The sequence below is a fragment of the Prinia subflava genome, chromosome 2 (genome assembly GCF_021018805.1).
Source record: "Prinia subflava isolate CZ2003 ecotype Zambia chromosome 2, Cam_Psub_1.2, whole genome shotgun sequence".
Lineage (NCBI taxonomy): Eukaryota > Metazoa > Chordata > Aves > Passeriformes > Cisticolidae > Prinia > Prinia subflava.
Window position 1 is genome coordinate 55,495,436 of NC_086248.1, and position 27,777 is coordinate 55,523,212.

At 39.7% G+C, this 27,777-nt stretch overlaps 2 long non-coding RNA genes across 3 annotated transcripts in view; one reads left to right on the top strand and one right to left on the bottom strand.

Moving 5' to 3' along the window:
• The window catches only part of LOC134546834 (uncharacterized), an 86,662-nt gene that overhangs the window by 26,158 nt on the left and 32,727 nt on the right, over nt 1-27,777 (bottom strand). Inside the window, exon 4 of one of the 2 annotated variants that reach the window (XR_010079274.1) lies at nt 5,309-14,756. The exons of the other annotated variant lie outside the window; for it this stretch is intronic. This is a non-coding gene — a long non-coding RNA (uncharacterized LOC134546834). Of the gene's footprint in view, nt 1-5,308; nt 14,757-27,777 lie in introns of those variants that run through there. 2 annotated transcript variants of the gene reach the window in all.
• On the top strand, nt 110-27,773 carry LOC134546835 (uncharacterized). The gene is made up of 3 exons (XR_010079275.1): nt 110-494; nt 5,149-5,259; nt 27,572-27,773. It is a non-coding gene; the product is annotated as an uncharacterized LOC134546835 (long non-coding RNA).

The following is a 27,777-nucleotide window of genomic DNA, read 5'->3' on the forward strand; positions in this document are numbered from 1 at the left end:
TTCCCATATCCGAGATCCTTGGAGCGAGAAGAGGCAGAACAGTTCCTCGAGCCAGCATGAGGCTTTGCTTCAGAGACACCGTAGGAAGGAGACTGTGCCATTCTGGCAGAAAAAAGGAACAATTATTCTTTCTGTTGCTGACCCTTCTCTTCAGGAAAGGACACCAACCAGAAAGATGAAAGATCTTGAACTTTAGACCTGCTGCATCCAGCACATATGGCACCATCTGGGATATGCCACCAGCTATAGGAAGCAACCTATGTGAAAGTGGAAAACGTGCTACAAATGCGATGGTCTTTTCCAAGAATTTCTGCCTCCCAGGGAGATTTGACAATTCTGCTTCAGCACCAGCTGGGGTGTGGCAGGCAGTCTGGCCAGGCATATTGGCAGAATGTGGGCAGATACTGAGTGAAATCTCTTCAGTCCCGTGCGTGGCCTTCTAGCAACCAGTGCAGAGGTGATGCGGTGTGGCGGCCCGTGAGAGCTCACTGCAGGTAATGGTGCTCAGCAACTGCTCTGCCCCAGCCACACAGTCTGGAAGGATTGGCTGGGACAGGTTTGGTGGGTGCACTCACTATTTTATTGACTTCTTTCTTAGCAATAGAGGAATAAGGAAGTGAAGGATCTGTTGCAGGTACAGAAGAAATCATGTGCATTTACAGTAATCTTTAATTTGAGGCTATTAACATACAGCATTTGACCTCCATAGGAAGAGCAATGCAAAAGAGAGGAATAGGGTTTTTTAACATCACTCCCAGGAGAGCACACAAGGGGAATCACATCTGATTTCTTCTTGGTGCATTTGCTCTGCCTACTAGCTTGGAAATTTTGTTTGTTTGTTTGTTTGTTTGTTATACTGGGCAACATTGAAATGCTGGAGGAAAAAAAAAGGCTCAGACTGTTCCAAAGACTGTTATAGTCTTATAAATTTAAATGGTAAAGTAAATAATGTATTGTGTCTGGCAGTTCTCTTTAGCTGTAATAGACATTTATAGTTACGAGCACAATGGATTTTGTTAGCCATCAGTTAGCCATCACTTTATCTCTGCAAAACCCCTCCATTTACTAAAAGTCTGGCTGGAACAATGACTCCAAATTAATGATAATAAAAAACAGTTCTACAGGCACTCCCCAGTTTTGTTTTACTTGTAGAAATCTTAGTTTATATGCAAAATTTCATTATAAGATCTTACAGCTCTTGTTCAGGAAGGCTTTTCTTCCTCTTTGGGCAACTAATGCCTTTGCAGAGTTCATGCATAAATATTTATGTGTTAGGCACACCCAAGATCTGTGAATGGATCTTTTAGTCTTTTCATTACTACTATCACTACTATCACTACTACTAGTACTACTATTATTAATAATATTATTATTATATTGTTTTGGTTTTGTTTTACCTAATTTTATTTTTAGCTGCTCAAGTAGTTCCAAAGTAAGTAAAATTGCTGAGATGGGTATCTCATTCAGAGAAAGTAAGTAGACTTAAAATATGCATATATCCCAATAATCATGGGACACTCTACACTGGTACAGCTTTCCTTGTGCCCTCTTCCTCACCTTTCTTCAACATACACTGTGGCACATCCTGAAAGAGAAGTCTCCCACCACCACTCCCCTGATATTGATATAAAGGCAGCTTCACATCAACCCAGATTCTTCCCTTTCCTCAGTAACTATGCAAACACAACATCCATCTTTTCCTCTCTCTAACTGTGTCTTTGGACTTTCAGCCAGGTAGGAGTATGAGCTATAAATTGAAGTGAATTATACAGCTGGGTAAATAAAATGAGACGAAAGGGAGAAAAAGGGAAATGTGTTTCCTATCACAGAGTTTTAAAAACAGCCTTGGCACAGAAGGGTAAAAAACAAAACAGGAAACAAGTTTCTACATATAAATTAAACTTTTTCACCCTCAAACTTTTTAGATAGCCCAGGAGTAATAAGTACGTGTGTTTCTTGGACCAGCAAAGCAAGCATTCCAACACTAAATGGCTTCCTGTTCAACACGTTCAAAGCCAGAGACTGTTTTTGGGGGTTGGTTAGAAATATGTGTGAAGTATGCACTTTTACTTCAGGCCAAATCAAATGTTTTTAATCTCCCTCCCATGCCACCCCCCCCCCCCAACCCCTTCCAAAAAAAAAAGGGGGGGGAAAAAAGCCAGAAAAAGAAAATGTGACTGACGTTTTCTCTTTCACTAAGGAAGTTCAATGATTAGCCTTCAGAGTTAATGTGCAAATATTCTCAGTTCCGTGTAAAGAAACTTAAAAGGGAACTAGTCGATGTCATTCTACATTGGCATTTGATGCTGTTGAACTATAAAGAGTAGGTGCATACAGAGCTGAAGAACTTGGCCCCATGCAAAGACAGGAAAACAGCAAATATTTGAGGGTGTGAAGTGTGCTACAGCATTTTCCCCCATTAGTGTCAAAGTTATAATTCACAAATTATTTATCCATTTTCTTATTCTACCACATCAGCCTCAAATATTATTTGGTACTACATTTTGTTTGCCCATAGATCTTTAGGGTTTTTTTTTTTTTTTTTTTTTGTTTGGTTGGTTGGTTTTTGTTTTGTTTTGTTTTGTTTTAGGTTTACAAGGCTAGATTATATTGCCAAAAGTCAAAGAAAGACACATGGGAAAAAACATGGGAGCACCATATTCTATGGATGTGCCAGTGTGAGGGTGTTTTCTAGTTCTTCAGTGAAGCCACAAGGTACTTTTTGGGAAAAAAATCAGAAAGGTGCACCTTTTTTTTTTTTTTTTTCCTTACAGCTGGCAGGCAATAGGTATGTCTAACTAACCTAGACCTCAGTTTGTCCCTTTCTATAATTTCACTAATTACTGCTTCTAGTAACATATTTTCTCCCAACTCCAGGGAAACAGAAACCATGTAAGTGGTAGCCAACTATTTTCTTTCAGTATTTTTCTCATTCCAGTGTTTTTGAGCAAACTCAGGTTCTAAACACTATTCTGTTTCAATATTTGAAGAATGCTACATACTGAGAACTGTCCTAGCTGGTATGTTGCTGTGAAGCATCAGTCTTGTCTGTTGCTCTTATACCACCTTGAATGAACTGAGTTGCACTTTGTTTTGGTTCTTTCTGTCTAATTTTTACAAAAACCCAACCAACCAAAAAAACAACCAACCCTCCTTTTCCCCACTGCTAGGTCTTTATGAACATTTAGTTTTGGGTTTTCACTTGAAGAAAATGAGTCCCAGGCATATTCTCCAGTCTCACCTAAATAGGTGACATTCAACTTGTGCTGATTTGCACCAGAGTAAGCAAGGGTTTTGTTTAGGCCCTGACAAATACAGTACTCTTTTCAGAGGTTCTGCTGAAGATAGAACAAACAAAGTTAGTGGAAATTAATGAATGTGACATAGACTTCACTGATGACTCCTCCCTGGACCTCTACGTATGTCAATATCACACCATACTTGATATCCAGAGCTGTTCCTGGGAGTGGGGAGGCCAGCGGGAGATATGACCAGTGAAGGACGGGTTTCCCTCCTTTGAAGTCCAGCTTTCCCAAGAAGAGTTGTAGGAATTCAGTTTCTACTGATCCTGTGGCAGCTGCTCAGTGAGGCTCTTCTGCTACCTCCCTGGAGCACTCAAATTCAATTTTAATTCAACTCCATTGTCTTCTACCCTTCAGACTCCTTCCTTCCCACAAGCCCATTTTCCCATATTCCCAAAATAAATACACCATTTTTGCTTGTTATTTTGAACCTTGCCACTTCCTTTCCCTGACCTTCACCATTAATACTTAAGAGTTTCTCTTCTTGTTCCTTCTCATCTACTATCATATTTCTACATAACAGTAATTTTTCTGGTGTGTTAAATCAGTCATCAGCAAACTAATATGAATTCATAGGAAAAGGAATAAGTTTAGGTATGTCCTGTGGAAACTTCAGGGTCCAAACTTTCTGTACAGTTGTGTTGGTCAAAATTCAGGCTCACAGAAGTAATCAGTATCAACAGGTAATAATCCAAGATCATACACTTTGGTATAATCAATATGTTTCTTGTAGCTCAGTCTGTTCTTCTAAAATTGACATTTGAAACATGAACCTTTCACTTGCAACAAGAGAAAAGCATCATCTGAGAAATATTATGAAGATGCACATGAATTTTATGTGTGAGCTGTAACAGTTACTCCTGGGCTGCCCACATACACACGTTTGAGGTGAAAATAGAGTGTGAAAAAAGAAGAAGAAAAAAAGAAATGGAGAGCAAGAGAGAGAGAGAAGAAAGGAGAGAAAAGGAAGGAAGGAAGGAAGGAAGGAAGGAAGGAAGGAAGGAAGGAAGGAAGGAAGGAAGGAAGGAAGGAAGGAAGGAAGGAAGGAAGGAAGGAAGGAAGGAAGGAAGGAAGGAAGGAAGGAAGGAAGGAAGGAAGGAAGGAAGGAAGGAAGGAAGGAAGGAAGGAAGGAAGGAAGGAAGGAAGGAAGGAAGGAAGGAAGGAAGGAAGGAAGGAAGGAAGGAAGGAAGGAAGGAAGGAAGGAAGGAAGGAAGGAAGGAAGGAAGGAAGGAAGGAAGGAGAGAAAGAGAGAGAGAAGAAAGAAAGAAAGAAAGAAAGAAAGAAAGAAAGAAAGAAAGAAAGAAAGAAAGAAAGAAAGAAAGAAAGAAAGAAAGAAAGAAAGAAAGAAAGAAAGAAAGAAAGAAAGAAAGAAAGAAAGAAAGAAAGAAAGAAAGAAAGAAAGAAAGAAAGAAAGAAAGAAAGAAAGAAAGAAAGAAAGAAAGAAAGAAAGAAAGAAAGAAAGAAAGAAAGAAAGAAAGAAAGAAAGAAAGAAAGAAAGAAAGAAAGAAAGAAAGAAAGAAAGAAAGAAAGAAAGAAAGAAAGAAAGAGAAGAAAGAAAGGGTTGAGAACAGAAAGCTAGCAAAAATTGAAAAGAAAACGAATGCAAAAGAAGTGTTTCAGGGAGAATTTATGGTAGTTTAAATCCCTATTTCTTTTGCCAGGTAGAGAAATCCTAAGCCTGTTACATGATCTTAAACATCTTTCCAAGTGCTTCAGTGAATCACTGCCATTACCAATATGGGCAGAAATTTACTATATCAGCTTCCCAGACACTGAACACAGTGTTGGCAGAGCTGATAGATATTAACTCAGTGAGTCAGATAGGGTGTTCTTTTTTTATCTTCAGGGCACACAGGAGCAGCTCCAGCCATGCTGCCCCTGCAGCTGCTGCCGAAAGCTGGCTGGCCAGCGTGATAAGCCTGGGACTGCGGATGATTGGTACTGCAAGACTTGCACGGTAAGTTCAAGCTGCTCCAGAAAGCAGTGAGACTGCTACTGACATCCTGGAGCAGTTCCCTGAGGTCATGTCAGTCATACTCAGGAATCTAGGAAAACCCCAACAAATAATACTATTTCTGTCTTTATAAGGATACATAGTTGCAGGCATCATTGTCTCTGTTGATAATGTTTGTCAGTCTCACAAACCTCCCTCATTGGAGCTTTGTACTTCTGACATTATTTACTGTGGGAAATTTCAAATTTAACTTTTTTTCTTGCCTAGTCCTAGCATACACTCCTTTCAGATAGAGCTGCCTAAACAAAGTTGTTTTGTTTTGTGGAAGCAAAGTCCATATATTAATCTTTACTTAATGGAAATTAGTTTTGTTTGTTGGCAGGATGGCTTTTGAGTATTTTCTGTTCCTCTCCTGAAGAGATATAGCTATGGTTGAAGGTAATCAGGATAGAAGAGAGCAAAGAATACATTCTGCACTCTGTAGAAACACAGCATGAGAGCAACTTGAAGGTACTTTGAAGCAGCTGTGTGTGCTGTGGAGATATTATATGGTTGACTTCTGCCAAATGGAATCAGTGGATGAAGTAACAGCCAGAGTCTCAAGTTGCTCTTCAAGAGACACCAGAATTTGTTTTCTCTGATTTTTCCATTCTTTTGTGCTTTCAGCATTCCATCCTTTAAATCATTTAGAAGTCTGAATTTCAAAACCAAATACTCACTGAGAAAGTTAGGCAATGCTGATCTATAGCAAGGAAACAGAAGCCATTTCTCCCAGATGAATGCATCATTCTTGTCTTTGTACTTTTCCTCAAGCCACAGTTGGCCACAGGACAAGGAAGAATGCCAGGGAGATTGGTGCATCTACTTCTCCTTGTGAGCAAACCTATCTACCAGAGTATACTCCATCTCTTCTACCATACTTTACTCTGAAGAAATCTCCTTTGAGTCACCCCAAAACATCAGACCTACAGGACTTATTAGAATTTAGCTGTGGGGACTTTGGTCTTTTTTTCAGCAGCACTTGGGTTCATCCTGTTGCTCTGTACCATTTTGAAGAGGGATATTGAGGACCAAGGGCAGTCTTATTTACATAGTAATTGCTTTTTCAACAGATGATGATGAACAACCAGATGGGTACGTATTCACTTCAGGGAGATCGGGGGGGCTGTCCCAGACTTGTCTTAATGCAAGTTTCCAGCTATTTCCAGCTTACAAAAATTCCAGGGTCTTTTGCAGCTCACCAGAATAAAGGCTGCAAGTCTTGACAGTGTGACTTCAGGTTTCCTTGAGTGCTATACTGCAAGAACAGCCAACAGGATGTCAGCAACAAACTAACAGGAAACAAATTGCAACTCCTACAGGAATTTCTTTCCTAGTCTGCATAAATTACTGATGCACTAGTACAGAGTTAAAGAGCAATTGCTTGACTGTTAACCACTGATGTAGTTGTCAAGGTTCTGGGTGCAATGACTGACCTGCTCCATCTGCACCTGACACTGCTCCTCTGCCTTCAGTGCTCCTCTTTGCCTTAGAGTATCCCTCCAACATTAAGTCTTAATGGGAAATTGAACCAAATTTGAGTGCAATGCCAGTCTAGGTGATTGATTAAAAGTGATACTTCGTGTTTATTAGGAGTAAAGCCTTTTCAGGAACCATACACATCGTAAACCAGCAAGTCTCTCTTTCTTCCTGGTTCTCAGTCAGTATGTACACACACACACACACACACACACACACGTGAACACACATATGTGAAAGAGCCCAAATTAATTTCGGGAGTGCCCAAATGTCATTGAGTGTGCTGGAAAATGGTATCAATGCAAGACTCATACCATGACTGTTACTACATTTGAATCACTAGAGAAATGCTCCAACCTTGTAATTCAGGAGTGGGAAATAAACCATTTCAGCCAGCTTGTTGTCAAGACACCATATATTCTCTGTAGACTAATTCATCAGCATCTTATCAAAAACAGGGACTGGAGATTTGCCATATCTTAGTGATGCTTGTCTCTGTGATTGGTTCTGAACCATATGGAACAGTTCTGTCAAAAGACATCAAAAGCAGAAAGATGCAAACAGAAGCAAGTAAGGGGGGAAGAACTCCCAGAACCTGACCCTTTGGTTATGCTAGGGGTCCTTTTCCTTTTCTTTCTGTGCATTTAGAAAGTAGCCCATATGATACTATTTACAAATACATAAAAATACATGCACAAGAGCTGGGAACATCTTGTACACAGATGTGAGTCAGAACTTGGCAGGTGGCTAACGGGAGTCAGATTTCCCAGACAATAATTACATTTTCAAAATAAGAATTAAAGAGACAAGAAAAAAAAAAAAAAAAAAGATTTATTCCCATTAACTGAGAGTGTGAGCTCTGAAGCAAAATTATCTTTTCTTTCCATGAAATTGATTCTACATCACTTCAGATGCATAAGACATCCAGGAATGAGAAGCTGAATCTTCCAAGAACTTCACTTTCTAAATGGGTACAGGTTAAATGACTACTTGTTTCTCTCTTCCAAGCTGTCCATCCATTTCTGATCTAGAAACTGTAAAGACATGGTAGCAGCATAATATAGTGTTCAAACATGTCCTGTGAAAATGTGACAAGAGGACCCAACTATCAGTGTAGTTAGCCAAGGAGAACGGTATTTGGCACACCATTTGTTTTATTGTTACTGTGGATCAGAAAAACTTTTCCATAGCAAGACGTTTCCATGTCAAATTGAGGACTGTGAATTCAGGCATGTCTGCTACTTCTGTGGAAAATAACATCCAGCTTTCTCCTAGCCTTGCGGGACCATGACTTGGGCTTACAGTGCATTTCCTAATTTCATCATAAAGACACAGATGTGGCCAGAACCACAGAACTGTAGGTGGGTTATGAATCTGTACATTGCAATTTGACTTCTAATTGCTACCGCTTTCAATGTTTGGTTATTCTGTCAGAATCAGTCTTTCTAATAGGTCTTTGAAAACTGTACATGAGAAGATGCTTGCTTTGGTAAAAAATCTGTCTGTCTGCCTGTCTACATGGCTGTCTATTTATCTGTTATTCTATATATTGCTAGCTATGGGAAAGTAGAATGCCTGTAGTCAGAACAAATTAGTTTTGGGGCAGAAGTATACTTGAAAGTTTGCGTTCAAATTTCCTGATGAAAAGGCACTCTCCTGTGTTGACCTCTGGCTGTTGTAATGAAACAGAACTCCTCTCCTGGTAAGGAGGCTGTGTTGTGCCCTGGAAAATGTGTTTAACCAGAGAAGTCTGCCTAAAGAGGGAAACAAGAGCAAGAAGCCCCTTAGCATGTTGGTATTATGTTACCTCTTCTGTCTTCAGTGTAGTATGGAATATTTTAATTAATATTTTTATTAATTTGCCACCAAATTTTCTATCAAAAAAATTTGCGTTCTTCTTCAACCCCAGTTCTCAAGGCAGCTCTAGGTGCTTTTTGTTAGTTTGCTTAATGCAGGATAGGGGTAGGCCACAGAAAATTGTGATCCATATAGTGTTGGATTTTCTCAGAAGTTTCATCTAAGAAAGTGTGAACCACAGGAACAATGTTAGGCCATACATCCTTAATAGGATTTTTAAAGCTTCTAGCTGCAGTTTGTCCAGGATGTTATAATATTTTTCTGTAATATTGTCCTTCAACATGCATACATCAGTCCAAAGAAAGATGAGTGGGTAGAAACCGCATCTCCATGAGAGCCAGATATCACCACAAAACCAACAGGGTGTAATGCTTTCCACATCACAGAAGTGTCCTACCATGAGATGGGTCAATAGCACAGAACAGAATTTTTTAAAAATTCATTTTAATAGGAGGAAGGGGGATTTAGTGAGACAGAAAGTGCAGAAGCTAGCAGACGGATAAAATATATATAAAAAGATTTATAAAAGTACTTTGCTGGGAAAAGTGAGATTAAATATTGCAAGCCATATGTTATGGTACTTGAAGACTAAAAAAAGAAATTTTTTGTATCCTCAGGTTCCTTTTTCTAAGCAAATTTCTGGGGATACTTACAGCTTTACAACTTAGAGTTGTTTCCCATGATTGAAAGCTTCCAGGTTACCTACCCACTGTTAAAGGAAGTACTTGTCTTGGTAGAAAACATCATTGTCAGTTCAGTCCTGACTGGGGCCTATGGGAAACTTCTGGATGTCCAAAATACAGCTGTACTGAGTTCTAAGGGACTTAACTTCCTGAGGCTCATGAGGATGTGGAAATTCTCAAGCATACACTTGTCTTTGGAGTCATCATATGCATGACAGATATGATAAGAAACAAATTTGGATTGCAACTTGGACATACCCAAGGGAGAAGGGGCAGCCCTTCTGCATCTGGTGCTCAAGGCCCCTCATGTGGCTGTGAGAACACCTTCCTGAGGTAGTGAGTTCATCCTGCCCAGGGAAAATACACCCAGGGTTCACTGGTAGCCTGTAGAAAGATTCCAGAGTCACAGAATGGGTCAGGTGGAAGTGGGGCATCTTGTCCAAATTCCTTGCTCAGTCAGGGTCATGCTAGAGCACATGACACAAGATTGTGTCCAGGAAGTTCTTGAATATCTCGAGTGGGGGAGACTCCACTCACAAGGGAGATGTTCCAGTCCCTTAATTATCCTTGTTGCCCTCTCCTGGACCTGCTCCAGGGGCTCCATGTCTCTTTTGTACTGGAGAGCCCAGAACTGGACACACTAGAGGTGACCTCACCAGGGCTGAGTATAGGGGCAGGATCACCTCCTTGTCCTGCTGGCAATGGTTTTCCTAACACACTCAAGGTTCTGTTGGCCTTCTTGGTCACAAGGGCACGCTGCTGGCTCCTGGACAGCCCCAGGTCCTTCTCAGATCCACTGCTTTTCAGCAGGTTGGCCCCCAGCACTGAGGCCAAGCTGGCTCTGAGGGTCTGTTGTTTGTTTGCTCTTTGGCCTTTCTGTGGATGCAAGTTATTCAATGGCAATACGTACTCCATGGTCTGAAGTAGTATCTCTGTTTCTGGGCTCCAGATACAAAAAGACATGATATAAAAAGTGTGTTATAAAAAGAACAAAATATTGACCTGTTCCTGTGGTGAATGAGCGTGAGCAGGCTCAAAGTGCTGTGCTGTTACTTTTCCTGATCCCTGAGTTGAGGTCATGGTTCATAAAAACAAACAAACCAGAAGCTAATTTAAAGCATTTCAAATCTAGTTATCTCTGAGCTTCAGAAGAATGGACACAAGCTAGTTCTGTGTCAGGACTATTATGTCCAGTTCTGAATTTAAGTCATGGTTTGTACTTTCATGGACATTTAGGGTAAGATTTATCCTGCCCTAGTTCTCAACTAGTTACTTCATCCTAATAGAATTGCCCAGTTTGTGGGAAGTCTGCTTTCAGATGTCCTTGAAGAATTTCTTAATCATCTGGCTTTTGTTAAAGAAGCAGCCTTATGCAATGAGGAATCCAACACTCACTGGGCCAGAAAGAGAGAGAGAGGGAGCATGACACTTAAGAGTTAGCAGGCTGCAGGGCAGTTTCTATATTTTACCCAATGTTTGCATAAAGTGACTCACTCTTCTTTGGGCATCAACCAAAATCTTGGGGAAAGCAGGTACCAAAGCTCAGCCTGTGCCATCTGACTTGCTCTCGGCAGCTGTCAGTGATGGAGTACACATGGTTTGGTGTTCAATTCTCAGGTGCCCCACTCTGCTGAGGCCTAGTAAAAGGAAACTGGAGATGTAAGCTTTTGAGCACAGCCAGAAAAATCTAGTGTTGCAACAATACCTGTACTTCAAAAGCTTAGTTTTGCTTTTGTATCTAATGTCCACTCTGATCCATACACACTGCCTGTGTCCTGTGCCTTAGCATTCACCTGTGTGTATTTCTTTATCTGCAACTTTTTGACTCCTGCTCCCTTACAGGAATATCTTTATTTAGACCTACAGCCTTTAGCAAGCAAATATTTTTGGCTGGATGGAATTCTGTATCAAAATGTCTTTTCCTTTTGGCACAAAAATTTGTAATTCTCTCTAAGTTGTCTTCCCCTTCAGTGGTCACTTGAAGGACAAAATATCTACTGGTACCAAATGCAGTTTTGGTAATGGGGTACTGGTGTAGCATTTCTCCACAGCATTTGTGTACTTCAAACCATTCTTCATTAACACAGATTATTCTAAACTGAACATACGGCTGTAACTGGAGACCATTTCACTAGTGTCTATTAATATTCGGTCAGATTCTACAGCACTGGCTATGTCCAAAATGTCCTTACTTGCACCAGCAAGTTCTGTTTAAAGTAAGGATAATTTAATTCCTTTTTGACTGCCTAATCTGGCTCACATTTAGGGATGCAACAACATTTTTTACAGCATTGGTAAGATGATAAAAAACTTTTTAGAAAAAATTTTAAGTTCTTGAAGAAAGTGATAGCTGATGTCATAAGTATCATTCTTTCCAAATCCTTCTTATAGCAGTGTAGAGTGGGGATCTTCTGCTGAAATGGTTGCCAGTATTTTCAGTTTCACACATCTTTTTCAAGGGGTTATAACCTTCCTAACAGTAGTTTGAGCAGAAGGTTGTTGTGAAAGTGTCTTTTCCTATCTTGGAAGAGTGATAATGGATTTAAATTGAAAAGTAAAATAACTGTTAATATTTTTTAGGTACTTTTCTAGACATTTGTTCATGTATTAATATGACACATGGAAGCAGTTAGCAAAATGTTCAATTTAAAAGAAGTAAGCATAGAGTGGAGAAGGACAAGCAGTATTTTCTTTTTTTCACCCCTTTAACTATTGTAGGCAATCTGTTTTCAGCAGTGATATGCGTTGTGTCAGCACCAGAGAGGGGCTTGAGTCCTATGTAAATGGAGGCATCTGCTATACCTCTTTCAAAAGACCTGGCACTCTCCATTTCTGTTGAATGGAGGGCTCTCAGCCTCTCTCCTGGGGTCACACATAAAGCCAAGAGTTAATCACTCATCCAGAAAGACACATTGCTGCACTGCTTCATTCTGACAACCATCCTGTATCTTGCATCCTGTGTTCCCATCTAGTCTTCTATCAGTGCTGTGCTTTCATTTAAATCTTCCTTGTGTGTTTTCTTTTTCTGCATTGTATTTGTAAAAAGGAAAAAGTATCCCCTCTTCGTTGCCTTGCCAAACCCATTATACCAGTCTAACTTACCTTCTGTGTAAATTTTTTAGCACTTCTGATCTTTTGAGAAGTTTTCTTGTGCTTCACCTTCACTTGAATATTGGTCATTATACCTATACAAGTGACTTTTCCTGTTCACAATAGATTCAGAATCTTGTGTGTCCACATTGGGAAAAGATGCTTTAATGAAACTTCTGCTGCCCTTAGTCTTATATGTTAACATTTTCAAACAATATGATAAGAGTCTGGAGTGAAATTTATCATCTCTCAACTTGAAACACTATTCCTTGTCTTATCCTTTTCCATTCACCGTGAGCTTAGGGACGTCATCTCCTGTGGTCAGAATTCATATTCACCTCATTTAGACACTCCACTTGAAAGCTGACATCTATTCCATGCTCTAACTGCAAGGCAAGACAATTCAGTTCACTGATCTGAACTTGGAAAGACCAAGTGATGTTTAGAAGTAATGGTTTCTCTCCTTTAATTACAGAAGTATCCAGAGGAACTGACTTGACCACACACCATAACTTTGTGATAGTTCTGTGATATGAGTCTTAATCCATTATTATAGTGTATATTAACAAGTTTACATATTCAGGTGTATTCATAGTCAAATATATTAGAGATGTGATGATGCAAAAAGGCTTGAGGAAAGAGATAATGCTGCATGTTACCAATTCCATTTATAAGAAGGAGGGGGCATACCCAAGCATCCAGTTACCATATATTAACTGTTGCTAATAATAAGTACTTTGCTAAGTGCTCTCTGTGCTAAAAAAAGGCGAGGAGCCAAGAGACTCCTGACAATATAAGCAGAGAGTTTAAAAGAGAAATAAAAATTACTGTTAGACTTCAAATTGGTTTACCAAGACTTTTAAAATGAAGTAATCCGGAGATTTATATAGCAAAGATTGCAAACTTGGCCTAAAGAAGGATCTGATGTTAGTTTTCTTTCAGCATTAAAACCCTGTTCAAAGTTCATGATCTACCAGGATTTCCTAACCTTATCAGGAGAACTTCAAAGAAAATTCTGAGAGTGGGTGTCACCAGGGAAAAAGAAATAAACAGGGGCTAGCATAATTATAAAATTCAGCATGTGAAAAGGTTCTAGGCAGACAGTCAAAATGACAAGAACAAATACACAAGAAGGCAGAACTCTGCTAACAGTTACAGCAGTATTGTATATCACTTGTGTTCCTGCTAATGGTAACGTTGTGCTGGTACAGCTCACTTGATCTTTCTGGATCTAGGCCTGATTTTCAGTGATGTGAAAGCAGAATCATCCACATGTGCCTCTTGCTTTTATTTCTCCTTTGAAGTAAGAGCTGAGGAAAGTGGAAACTTCTTGTGAGTGTGGATATTATACCTTATGGAAGGTTGGGCTCAGAAGCAGGAGTTGAATATTTTTGTATATATTCTTCTGTTACACAAGAAATTATTTTTAAATGCAATCAAAACCTTGGCCCTGGATCCTATTGCACTAAACAGTGGTGTTAAGGGTTCTCTGCAAGCCAGATGAACAAAAGTAATGAAAACAGTAGTCAAAGTTCAAATCCAGTTATCTTGCTTCTGATGGGAAAATGCATCAGATTCTCCAAATCTTGTCATTCTCTGATTCTGACTTTAATGACTTAATGTTATTCAAGATATTTTAAAATACTTTAGTTGAATAAATAGTACATCTTCAAATGTTAATTTCTTCTGTGAAATTATTTAAAAGTATTAGAAACAAGATTCTGAGTATAAGGGATATTTTCCCATTTATTGTTTTGTTTCCGTGCTGATGAATAAGTCAGTTCTATGCCTGGCTACTAACAGTCATTGTCATTGTTGCTACAGCTACAGCTATGGAAGAGAAACATCTTGAGCAAAAGCATCTGTATCACCCTTAAATAAGGAAGAAATATGAATACTTGAAAGCCTTTTAACGTACAGTCTAACACAAGCAATACCAGCCTGCCATTATTAGCAGATTTCCTGATTGAGATATAAGACAAGTATAAGGAAAAAATGTCTGCAGTCCAAGGAGGTTGTTTTTCTTCCTTCTGAGAAGTAGAGCAAAAGCCCAACTCGGCTATTTGTTGGTATCCTGAACCATTATTATTCTCCGAGTCTCATTAGGACAAAAGAAAACAAAACAAAAACTCTGCCTTTGTCTTGGGTCATTCCAGAACATTTGCCCTCTGCTGTAATGTATCCAGGCAGGAAATGTTTTTCTTCTTTTAAATGAGCAGTGCAAGGATATTGTGGAGAATTCATGGAGGATAATATGCTATCAGCACCCTCCAGTTGTTTGTCATGGCCATTTTCAGCTCAAACGGGGACACTGAGTTCGCTTGAATTCTCATGGTGCTGGCAAAGGCATCCCTGTGTGACAACAAAAAACCCAACAATCATTTCCTAAAAAGTTTCAGAGAATTATTTTTATCAGATTTATCTCACTGTTTAATTCCACTGCTGAGAAGAAATGCAGTTTTACAACAGACTTGCACCTTTACTGCATGTACATTTGTGGTAACTGTGCAGTTTTACCTTCTCACATGCTTTGCTTCTCTCTGGAGGAGATAATAAAGAGGACATAATCTCCTGTGTCCTGTGGATGGATGTGGGCAATGCTTAAGGTCGCTCCAAAACAACAGATCCTCAATTGCAGTTATGGCTAGGGGCCTTTTCTATTAAAAATGTCTAATTTTCCTGGAGGCAGGAGACTTTGTAGGGGTATGGCACGCCAGAGATGCACAGGAATTTGAGGCTACTTCATAAGCACAATTTCCAATCTCAGGATGTTTCTCCACAGTAGTTCTGTGTTATAAAGTTAATATGGATGTTTTATGCAGAAAGTTTTATGTTCTGAAGACTGGCCATGATGCCACTTAGGTGAGGAGGGTTTCTCTCTCCTCACCTAAGTTAAGTCACAAGACCAGGAGCAAAGCAAGGTTAAGCCTCCCTATTGCACAGAGCAAAAGGAGAGAACTGACAGCAGTGGAAACATCTCATTCTTTTCCTAGAGAAAGCAGTTCTCAGGATATTTAAGTGTCAGTGGTGTTGGATGCTTGGTTACTTTATTGCCCAACTTGTGGCAGTTCACCTCTATGTATATCTTGCACATGTACTCAAGGAAGAGCACTTATAATTGCACCCAGAACAGAAAGCAAAGCTCATTTTCTAACTGTGGATGCCAGCTGGCAAGCATGGGGCTTGTTTCCTTTCTAAAACATAGACTTTCTTTTTAGCCTTAGCAACTACCTCCCACTTCCTCTCAAAATATGTGTTTGATGCTTGGTAAAGATCACTGTGGTGATATTACTGATGAGAGGAAAGAGGTAGGAGGATGGTCAGGATGATAGCCACAAATTTAGGAAACCTAAATTAAAATCTCTGTCACATACTTCCTGTGTTATCTTTGACAAATCACTGAGCCACAGAGCCACAACAGACTCAGTATCCTCAAACTCTGTGCTTCAATTTCACATCTGTCAAACATGAAGCATAGGATTTCTGTAGCAGGAGTTTATGTAAATTCTGATTGTGAGGTTTCTGGATATTTGCTGTCATGGGGGCCACACTGCTTTTTAAACTAAAGCTTTTGAAAGGGATCATTAAGATATATAACAAGAGGACTTGCTTTAACCCATTTGTTTATTCTCATCATGAAGAAGCTCAGTCTGAACACAAAAATAAATGCTGTGGAACTGTAGAAGAGGGTTTCTTCATCAGGAACAGATGAACAAACCCTTGCAACCTTTTTGGGAGAAACTGCTCCTCTCTGTTGTATTTTCCAAAAGAATAAGTGTAAAAGAATGGTTGAAATAATAAACTGTTCTGAAAAAAATATGATTTCCTGTTGAGTAATCCAAGGCTTTATTGTTTCTCAGGAAGCAGAGAACTGCAGAATCTTAAAAAAAAAAAAATCAACACACTAGTTAGCACAGACTAATAAAGTAACTGTTAACATTACGTGACATGCCTCTGGAAGTATATTTATGCCTCCAAGAATTCCCCAGTGATGGTTTTCTGACTGGTTTTGTTTGCTTTGTACGATTTAGGGTCTATTGTTATGAGATATAATTTAAAATACATGAGGATGAGAACCAGTTCATTTTATTTCAATAATTATTTTACTTTTTTCTTGCCAAGTACCTATCCAAATCTGTCAAGAAACTGAAAAACAAAAGCCTCAATCCTGTAAAGCCTCTCTGAGGTAGGAGAGAAAATAATTGCCTATAGTCAGAGTCAAGACAGTGGGCTTTTACAAATAATAAAATGTACCCAAGCACTGAGGTCAGGGGTCTATTTGAGTGAACCAGCACAAGAACCAGCTTGCATAATGTAGGTGCATTGCTGTTGTGGGACCTGTTGTCTGTGATCTAGGGCTGAAGGTGAGACGGAGGCCAGCACCAACAGAGTGTGAGCAGCATAACAGAACCCACACAAAATTTCCCATAGCTTGACCCAAGCCCCGCAACATCCTCTGGAAAGAAAAATAGCATTTCAAGAAGACAAGTTAATCTTTGGTTACTTGCCTTAAAAAAAACTAGTTCTCAGTTTTGTTAGTGCAGTGCAGCAATAAACCTTTTTGCAGTGGTGACAGCTTCAGAGTGATGCCTATTTCCCACCCACCAATGCCACTTGCAAAGTTTTTACTGAGCTACTGCAGTAAGAAAACTTTTGAGAGTTATTTTAATTAATGTTTTACTTCTCAAACCTTAATGTTGTTAATTTTGAGAAGTCATTAGAATGCTGGCATGAACAGTAGACAATAGTTACAGGTTTTAATGAATGCAAATGTGGGGAGGAACCCTTTTTCATCTTCTAAGAAAAGGAAGGGATTAATCTAAAATGGCATACTTAATTACCCAAATCATGTCTTCAGTGAAAAGCAATAAAAATGGGAGCCTGTGATTATTTCTATATTTCTGAAATAAAATGTTGATGTCCTTAGCAAAGAAATACTTCAGTGACAGTCTGAAAACAAATGTCTCCAATATACTTTCAATATATATTTAAGGGTTCATTATTCTTGGTTTGTTTTATGCCAGTTGAACATTAAAACAGATTTTCTCAAGCTCAGGAATCATGCATCAATTACATGAAGATTAATCCTCAATAAACTTGCTTTCAACAATCAGTTGGTTCACTCTATATTTATGGCAAGGAATTCAAGTCACAGAATCTTCATAAGGTGCTTATTTTAAAGTACTATAATTTCCCTGCTTATCCTGTACTTTCTTCTCTAATTCAACGGAAAACCGATTATTACATAGGCATAAGAAATGTTTCTAATTTGGCTTTTTCCAGATCTCTTCTTAGCAGATATTACTTTCTCACGGATTGCCCCAGTTTAATATACAAAGTGCATAAATAAGATGTCGGGACAAAAAAAAAAAAGATTGCCGGAAAGAAAAAGTGGAGCTCTTTGGTTCCTACAGAGAACAACTGTATATGAACAGATACATGTTTTCTGAATGACAGGATTCTACCCTGAGACTAGTGACAACTGATTGAGGCCTAAAAGGTTCAGAGTGGCCTTTCCAAAGACTGAAGGGAGATTAAAATTTGTCTAGGGTCATGTCAGGGAATTGTTCTAGTGCAGATTCATTCAAGGACTCACAAACATCTGCAGCCATTTAAATTGGTTGTGTCAAAACAAGTCTTGCTACAAATTTTCTTAAAATTTGAAGACAAAAGGAAATTAAAAATCCAGATCTCAATTTTGTAGCTCAGTCCACTTTCTCCATTGTCTAAGTCATGGATGAAAAGTGCTTTCAGGTAGAAACCCTATAAAAACATGTGATGTCATCTTAAAACTGGGCAAAATTTGCTATTCTAGTTTGATTTAACTTCGAGTTCTTGCCTTTATTTTAACACAAAGTTCAAATCAAATTAAGATTTGATAACATAAAGAATTTAGTCAACAAAACCCCTTAGTAGAACAACTATCTTTCCCCCATTCTAGTTCCAGTCATTTTATTAGATGGAGTTTTCCCCCTCTCGTTCTGATGCCAGTGTATCACCCATGCAATGGGTCACTTTAATCTCAATTATTTATACTTTTTCTGAAATTGTGAGATATTTATGTAGAGCCATATATATTTGGCTGTACTTTTATTATTTCAAATATATCTATATATTGACACTTTCCAGCACAAATGTATTGTATATGGCATATTCTTCCTGGCAGTTGTAAGGCTTTCAATCCCTACTCAGCTACACGTCCAAACAGAAAGGAAGGAAATAGTTGCTGTATGGTGGAGCTCATTGCTTGTCTTCTCTCAGCTTCTCTGTGCCATCTACACAGGTATTCAGTATGTAAGCAATTATTTTTATTTTCATTTTCATATCTTTTGATTACTTTAGATATATAAATATCTTTGTGTGTATGTCCTCTGCTCACTGTAGGAGGGGAAGACCACAGCATTCTGCACACCATTGTACTGTTAAAGAGCTGCATGAAAGTAAAAAGAAGTCTGCTTGCAGGGCCATGGTGTGAGTTGCCCCAGCAGGTTTTGGTATAATCTATCTGACTATACTACCTGTAAACTACCTACAGTAAACTACCTCACTTTGCCTTTCTCTTTTTCCTTTCCTCCCAGAACAGCTCAGACCTGAGGTTCTTCAAACCACGGTTACTTCACAGGGAGTTTTTTTACCCAAGCCCCTGGGCCAAACAGCAGGTGCAACACAAAGCTGGGAGTGAGATTCTGGGCAAAATGCTGATGGTCAGGCTGGTGACCTACTTTGCACAGCTGACACACGTGTGCTTCCTCTGAGGGTGTCCCTGCTGCAGGGAAGGTCTGGGCTCTCCAGTGGTGTGTGTGTGTACACATGCTCATAGGAAGTAGAGGAGCAGACTTTTCTTGCAAGCAAATTGTCCTATTAAACCTGAATTCGGGAATGACCTTTTTTTTTTTTCTGATGAAATCTAAGGCCAGGTGGCATTTTGCTTCTTGAAAAGGGGCATATGTTTATGTACAGGGCTCATGTGATGATATTAATGATTGATGATTAGTAGAAGGAAATACCAGGCACATGGCCTGTTCTACAGGGGGTCATCAAGCTAGACATGGTAGCTGTATTTCAAGAAAATGTCTAGGAGCCTAAAGGCTTTCTAATAGCATTAAAAGTTTTATGATCTGGAGTCAGGCAATCGAATCTCATGCTTCATGCAATCTTCATGCTCATGCTGATCTCCACAGGAACCAGGAAGGCATTTCCCACCACGAGAGCTTTATGCAGTTGTCTGGTTGGTTTCCATCTTTTCCCAGATTGATGGAAAATGGAGCCTGTTGGAAGCAGGACACTTGAACTGCATGGAGTGACCCCCACATAGCTGTGTCCCCACGTAGCTCCTAAAGAGCTAAAGATTTTGAATCCTATGGAAATGAATGCATTATGACAGGAAAGCTCCTACAAAATACCTTCAAAGTGAAACTCTAGGCCAGCTTTCAGTCTCTATTAGGTAGGTGCAGTGCTCATTGAATGCACTCCCAGAACAGAGAACAATACTTGGCAAGCTGCTTCTAGTGAGGAAAAATGATTAATGTTGAATGCCAAGTGCTCATAAAATGGTGTGGCACTTGTACACAGTGTCTTTTCTCATCTTAGGTATGAGGCTAGTCACTGCATCAAAGCAGAGCAGAGTGTTCACAGCATCGTTTTTGTTCTCCAACCCCTAAAGCACTGTCATGCCAGCCAGCTTCTCTGTATGCCCATCTGATAAAATCTCTGCTCTGTTTTGGCTGCTTCCTGCTCCTCATCTACTTTTAATTGTCTCTGTGGCTTTTTTCTTCTCTTTTTTTGTTTCTCTTCTCATTCTTTTCTGCCCAACTGAAGGAAATAATTTGTTAGTTGTTATTGACATTTTTACTTTGATCTGGATAATGTAAAATATTTTAATCTGGAATGAAATATGATGCTACCATTTTGTCATTAGAAAAAGAAAGATTTTTTTCTCATGGGAACTTTTATGTAGACAAATATATACACACATAATTAACAGTAGCATGGACAAAAGCAAATTGCTTCAGCAAGGCAGCATTTACCATCTGTTTAAGCCAAGACTTCTTCATTTTTCCTGCTTGGAACACAATGTTTAAGAATGTTTTTCTTATGATGTCACAATGTCCCTTTTGGGTCCAAAGTTAATATTCCCTTTAACATCTCAGTCAGTATTTTCCCCTAATAATACCCTATATTTTTGTCATTATTTTTTGCAGTCTTGTAAAAGTTGTAATGATGCAGCCAAAGAAGAGTTTTGAAAACTACATCTAGACACCAAGGTCAGGAAAAGCAACTGGCTCCTCATACACTTTGTGAGTTTAATGACCAAAACAACTTGAGTTTTTGTAAAATAAAAGCTAGTCCTCTGTCTGAGAGAAAGAAGACAAAGTAGTCAAATTACTCTGTAATTTCTTTTATAATTTACAAGTTAAAAGTGGGGAGACCCCTCCTCCCTGTCCTCTTGTTCAGTGGAAAATATGGAAATAGCAATTAAGTAGGTACAAATACAATGTTGACCATAACAGTGTTACTGTTGTCATTCCACAGGGAAACAGCAGAACAAGGTGAAACAATTCACAGAAAATACTACATACACTGAGATACTGAAATACACAATACACTGGAGAAAAGCCTCCAGTGTTCATGTTGGGATCGACCCAGAAATGCTGGAACAGACAAGATGCCAAAACTGTGCACCTTTGAGGCAAAGTTGGAAAACAAGGAGTTTGACATAATGGTCACTTGTATCTACTTCTCTAAAGGGGGCCAAGATGATTTGATTCGGCTTTACACATCCTTGTGAAGTTGTCATGATCTCCTTGTTCTTCCCTAGGGTTTGATACAAATGGCAAACTTGAGAAGTCTGAAGAATATGAGAACTGTGGATTTTAAGAAGTGGTTTGGGGAAGGGAGAGTGGATAACCTGAAGTGGGAAAACACTAAAGCTGTGACTTGTGATGCAAGAGGGATGGTCTTGGAGAACAGGACAAGAACTGTTATCCTCCTGCAGGAAAAGAAGGAAATCCAGCAGAAAGATAACAGAATATGGTCAAAATTTTACTTTTTGTGAACCAGAATGCTTCAGTACTAGAAAGCAGTGGATTATGAGAAGCAGATTATGAGAAGCACAGCTGCAGATATATAGGACACAGCTACAAACAGCTTCTAGAAGCTAACAGCTTCATGTTTTATTTACTTCTTTACTTCAGCAGAAGACCACCTTACACTCAGAGAGAGACTAGAAGTTGTCCACAATCATCAGTCAATCAATTAAACACAACTCTCCCAGGCAGAGTAAGGGAAAATGCACAACCTGCAATTTTTTATGTGGGTTGGAAGGCAAGAGAAACAGAATATCTGGACAGGGAGAGAAATATGTAGGAGACGTGAGAAGGTGAGTCTGTTCCACCTAGGATAATTAAGGAGCCAGTTTGTTGCCATTGCAACATCCCTTACAAAACACAAGCTGAATCCCTAATGAGCTTATCTTTTAAAATAAGAGAAAGCCTTTCCTGCCTCAGTAACACATACTTGTTATGTGCTCAGAATGTGCTGTTCTCTTTCCAAAAGCTTTTCATCTTAAAGTGAGTTTTCGCCAACCGGTCTGAGACAGAGCTCTGTGAAACAGCATGGCAAAAAAACAAGACTGCATGCCATTCAACTTTAATAAGTCATGGGAGAAGATATTGTTTAGCCTTGGAGAGTTTATACTCTCAGATTTATAGCTGTAAGTAATTAAAAGGAAGCAAGCCATCTTGAACCTGCCTATGCTCCAGCTCTTACAGGGCCCAGTGTCTTGCATCTGGCATGGCTCAAGGGCCTGCGTCCTTTTTGAAAGAGAAGGGACTAATTGAGTTGGCTACTCCTTGCTAGTGGTGCAGGCAGCGCTGTGGGCATTGGGGAGAGTTCATGGGGTCTCCAGGCCAGAAAAAGAACTTTACTAAACTTTTCTTCTTACAAAGCAGACTTTTTGGTCTGTTGCCATCACAGAGACTTCAATATTTGGACCTTCGTACAAAGCTTTTTATCCCAACGGTCTGGGCTGGGGAGTGAGTGCACATGCCCAGCCACAGCAGAGCTGGGGTTCCATGCTGCCTCTGGGAGGCAGGTGTGACCAGAAGCTGGGAGCAGGCTGGGGAGGCATGCAGAGCTGGCAGACCTCCCTAGGAGTCTGGTCTGGCTTGTAAAATGCACTAGGGAGGATCCTGGAGTTATAGTTCTCATTTGACTCAATCTCTATATTCCACTGCATAGTCATTCAGACCTTCTCAGAGGTGTGTGCTGTCTTTGTTACCCACTCTTTGAGCTCTCCATATGATTAAAGGTGCACCTGTATATCCAAGTGGTCATGAATATTCATTATCAACTTTTTTTTTATTATTTTATTTTAAAGGGATAAAAGTTGTAGTGAAAACTTGTGTCATCTGAGAAGGTTTTTTCAGTAATTTTGACTGAAAAAGGCTGGCACAGCACACAATACGCACTGTTATCTAGATTTTAATAAATTCAAAGACAAGTAAAAAAGACTCCCATTGTTCAAGAGCTGTTCTATAGCTGAACACATGTGCTGAAGCACAGTGGATTAAATACTAACAAAAGTGCCCAATGTCTAGAACAGTTTAAATACAACAATGGCAACAGCCTGGCTGTTGATGCCCAGTCCTACCTGCTGTCTTCTGGGGTTTGGACACCAACGAAACACCTGGGCTCAGAGTCATAGACCTTGAACTGATGGTATCAAAGCAGAGGAAGATTTATTTTTGTTAAGTTCTGAAAGCAGACATTTGCACAATCCTTTAAAGATGTTAAGTACTATTCCTCTGGAGGCATGTTGGTTTCCTTTTGGCAAATTTGGGACAAAAATCAGGAACTGTGGCAAAACTACTTAAAATTCAGAAGGACCACTGAGATAAAAGATAGGTCTAAACTAAAAGAGGAGAATACAGCATCAAAAGAAAGAAAGGATGTTAGAGGTTCATAAGGAGAAAAAGGAAAACCAAGTAGTATCATCATGATAGAAAGTATATTGGGCATAATCTATTCTTCAGGAAAGAAATAAAATAAATGATAGAATGAAATGAAGTATTGACACTTAAAGTGGAGACTTCAGTCATGCTGATGGAAACTTTCTTGTTAGGGTATAGATCACTGAAGCATTAGTCTGCTAAACTTCTGGCTGAGACCAGTGGACATGATGGTTCCTGCCTTTGCCAGTCAGAATAGAGGCCAAGCTGTGCTGTGGGTGCCATTTGTCACAGAGGATCCACCACCAGCAAGAGTTTATGCTTTTGCCTGGTGTATCCTTCCCCAAGCACCGCTGCCATCTCTGTCTCTGTGCCCTGGAGCAGATAGGATTGAGGATGAGCAGATACACAACAGCAAAAAGAACAAAGTGAGTGCTTCTGCCTCCTTCAGGTCCACTGAAAGCAGTTCACAGTCTCGCTTCTTGCACAGAGTATTTCAGAAAGGCTCTTCACTGTCCTACAGTAAGGACCCCAAGAACTTAAACACAATAACACTTCATTAATAACTTTACTGAATCTAATGGAACATTTAACACTTCACCTATATAATTTACACCAGCTTACTGGATTGAATAGTCTATCTCTATTCTAATAAACTCTTTCAGATGGCAAAATAGAATATTTGCTCACAAAGTCCCCACTGAGGATGATCCTGGGAATGTTCAGACCACAGATCATATCTAGGAATTATTTGGGAGTGCTGGCTGGCAGAGACCTAAAGCATACCTGGGAGCCCTCTAACAGGAACTATAGAGAAAATTGCAATCCAGTGCAAAGGACTGTTCTGGGCACTGTGGGATTTACTAACACAGACTTAGCCTCACTGTCTAAAATGGTTTTCTCCAGGGAGCTTCTCAGCTCCAGGATCTGGATATATGTTCCCTTGCCTCCCAGCCATCTTCTGAAGTGAGAGAAAGGGAATCTCATGCTCTTGGGAAGGACATTTGGGTACACAAGTGAGAAGGGTGACTGACTATCCAGACAACAGTGGGACCAGAGTGCTCTGGCACACATTTCATCATTGGTCACAGTCATTCATATAAGGCATTTCTTCATTTTGTGCCAGTCCTTGACCTACTTAATGTTTGTGACAGCAGGTCTTTGCGTCTATTTTTTTTCTGACCCTGTTCTATGGAAAATGGCTATGTTTGCCTCTGAATTCCTTCCAGAGCACCATCTGGGCATGAACAGTTCTGTAATTAAACCAAACTATTTCAGCTCACAGGAATAACTGAGTGCAATATATCTGAGGAGAATGATGTGTATGATCCCAATGGAAGCCTGGAAAGACTTTATCAGCATGTCAGAATGATTTCACAGCTTAAGTAGACAGGCCTAGAATAGACTCATGAGGTACATGTGTATTATTGAGAGTTTTCCTATATTATTTTCATTGCACTTGCTTAAAAACACTCTGTGTGGAAACAAAGAAAATGGTATTATTGATTGCACATTGGGTAAACACTTAGGAGTTATGTCTTGAGCCCAGCAATGTGATTACTGCTGAGGCTGAGAGCTTCAGAGTTCATCAGAACTGCTCAAGTGATGGTAAGTGGAGGTTCATCTTCTCCCATTGCATTCATGATGTGCTTCACACTACTACAGACTTAAATGGTGTTAAAAGAGGTCAGAAGGGGTTTTGAATCTCAGAACATCTGTCTGTCAAGACCCACTTCTGGGGTCATGACTCCACTTTCAATTATACTGGCAAGCTTGTGCATAAAAGTAAGGTTGTGACCTTTGTTTATGAACTAGTGGCTTAAAATAAGTTCTGGGAAGAGGAAATAAACAAAAACATTTGCAAAGCAGTGTATACTTGGAATGCATGTCAAGTGTAGGGTACTTTCCAAAGAGACAAGACTAGGATGAGGTCATGCAAACATGCAATGTTTTGTATTTCTGTTTAGGTCAGTCTTTTTCTCCATAAAAAGGGAAGAGCTAACTATTCTCATGGCAGGGAGAAATACAGCAGCAGCAGGATTCTATTTCTTAAGTGATTTAGATCTCTGCCCTGCATTTAAATCATCAAAGTGCAGACGTAACACACCTAGAAGTATATAGTAAAATTTTCCATTGAAAACTGGGGGTTCATTTGTTGGAAATCAGGATAGAGTGTATGCTACAGCAGATTAAGTTATTAGCCAGTCAGAGGAGGACTGTGAAACACAGACAGGACCAGTTCTGAACAAGTCACACATCATCCTAAGATTTATCAGATCCGATATTTTCAACATAGTCTGGAGATGAATCCAAAGCATCACTGGGAATTTAACCTCTGGTTAAATACATTTTCTAATACTTTTTATTCAGCAAAGCTAATTTAAACAAAACACGCAGAGAGGATGATTGAAATGGCCAGGGGATGAGAGTTGTGTCTTGCAAGGTAGAGACTGAGAAAGACAGTGCAAGCAAACATGGGTTGCACTCCCTAAGTACATTGGTGAGTAAAGGAAAGCAGGGGAAGGAACTCTCTGAGCTTAAAGACCATGTTGCACTGATTTTTTTTTTATATATATATTTTTTAATATGGTTATGAATCACCGTGGGTTAGAAACTGAAAGAACTGGCAGTACTGCAAAGTTTTAGGAAAGTATAATGAGTCTGGAGCAAGGAACCAAACTGGTTTTAAGACACACCTTGCTGAATGGAATTGTAGAGGAAGATGTATGCAGTATCAGGAGACAGGGACCAATACAGGAGACTATACAGACATTAAACAGGTGACATCACTAGTCCTCAGGAATAAGAAGAATATTATTATCCTTCTGCCAGTAGTGTATTCTGGGTATGGTACATCACCCAAAACTCCTTAGCCTGACACTGGAACACTTACAGAAAACTAAGGTGGAGTTAAGTCTGCTGCTCTACAGCAGATTTTCTGATGAAGAGAGTTGTTTTCCAGATATGCAGCCAACACTGTGCATGCTCAATGTCATAACATCGCTTGCAGTCATGTGCAATTCTTCTCACTCTACAGTGTTTACCACTCTAAATGTGGGTAAGTCATAATAGCATTCTTATAGTGTTAAGCAGTGTCTTCCTGCCCCATTTGCTCATTTCATTTTATGTGAAACAAATGTGATTTTCCTCAGTTCTTAACTATTTTAATTCTATGTATTCTTTTCATGATCAATAGACATATTTTTACAGAAAAGTTTACACAGATTTCCAAGTAAGTTCTTATTCTTTTTCCTCCATCTATGATTCAGGTGAAAACTTCATAAGGATTACAAAGTGGATTAAAGAGTGACAGATATTGCTGCCTACTTTGTGCAATTTACTGACTTTTTAAACCAGATTTATTCTGGAGAAAGAAAAGACAGTTCATACTCTAATTCTTTGTAGAGAGTGCAAGCCTGTTGTCCACACAGTTCAATTATGCAACATAGAGCAGGCAACACTCTTACTCTTCCCAATCCACAACTGCATTGAAGCTCAGGTCCTGATCGAAGTCTGATCTCTGAGACTCCAGCCCATCAGCTTCTTATATATATATATATATATATATAAATCAGTAAAGTAAGCTCTTCCAGACCCAGGCCAGAGAAGACTCCCCTGGAGGAATATGTCAACAGAATTGAAATGTCCTTTCTTCCAATCATGAGAAACCTTCCCTAATCACCAAGATCTGTAAAGGGCAGTGACCCTTGCAGTGACTCTGCATAGCTCCCTCAGCATTCATGGATGTATCCCATTAGGTGCCGTGGAGTTATGCTTGACCAGTTTGTTCAGAAGTTCTCTGATTTGATTCTCATCCTCCAAGGGTAAGTCTTCCTTGCAGTAGACTTTCCCACTAATCTCAGAAGCCTGGGATTCCTGAAGACTGTTTTTACCAGCAAAGACCAAAGTGAAGAAGACCTGTACACCATGTACTTTTCTGCATCTTTCAGCAAAGGGCAGCTGTCCTATTCAGCAGCAGGCCCACATTTTCCAGAGCCTTTTTTGTTGCCTTCATGTCTCTCACCAGAATCAACTCCGGGTAGGCTTTGGCTTCATAAATCCCATCTCTGAACAATACAATGTCTTTGTATTCCCTCTGTGTCACCTCTCCCTGCCCTGATATCTTTTATGCACCCTTTTTGTATTTGAGGCTGATCAGGATGTCCTTGCTCATCCATTCAGGCCTCCTGTGACCTATCATCATTTCTTTCATTTCAGAATGGGCAGTTCTTGAGACTGGGGGAGGTGATCCTGGAAAACCAGTAGGAAGCATCCGCACAGTTGAAGGAAACCCGTGAGAGGCACCATGAGAAGAACGAAGCCCTTGAGCACAGAGCAACAGGCAGCAGCTGTTATGAGCACAATCCAACTCCCAGGACCACCCACTGCTTCACTGCAGGAATTGGGGTGGGCTGAGGGTGTCC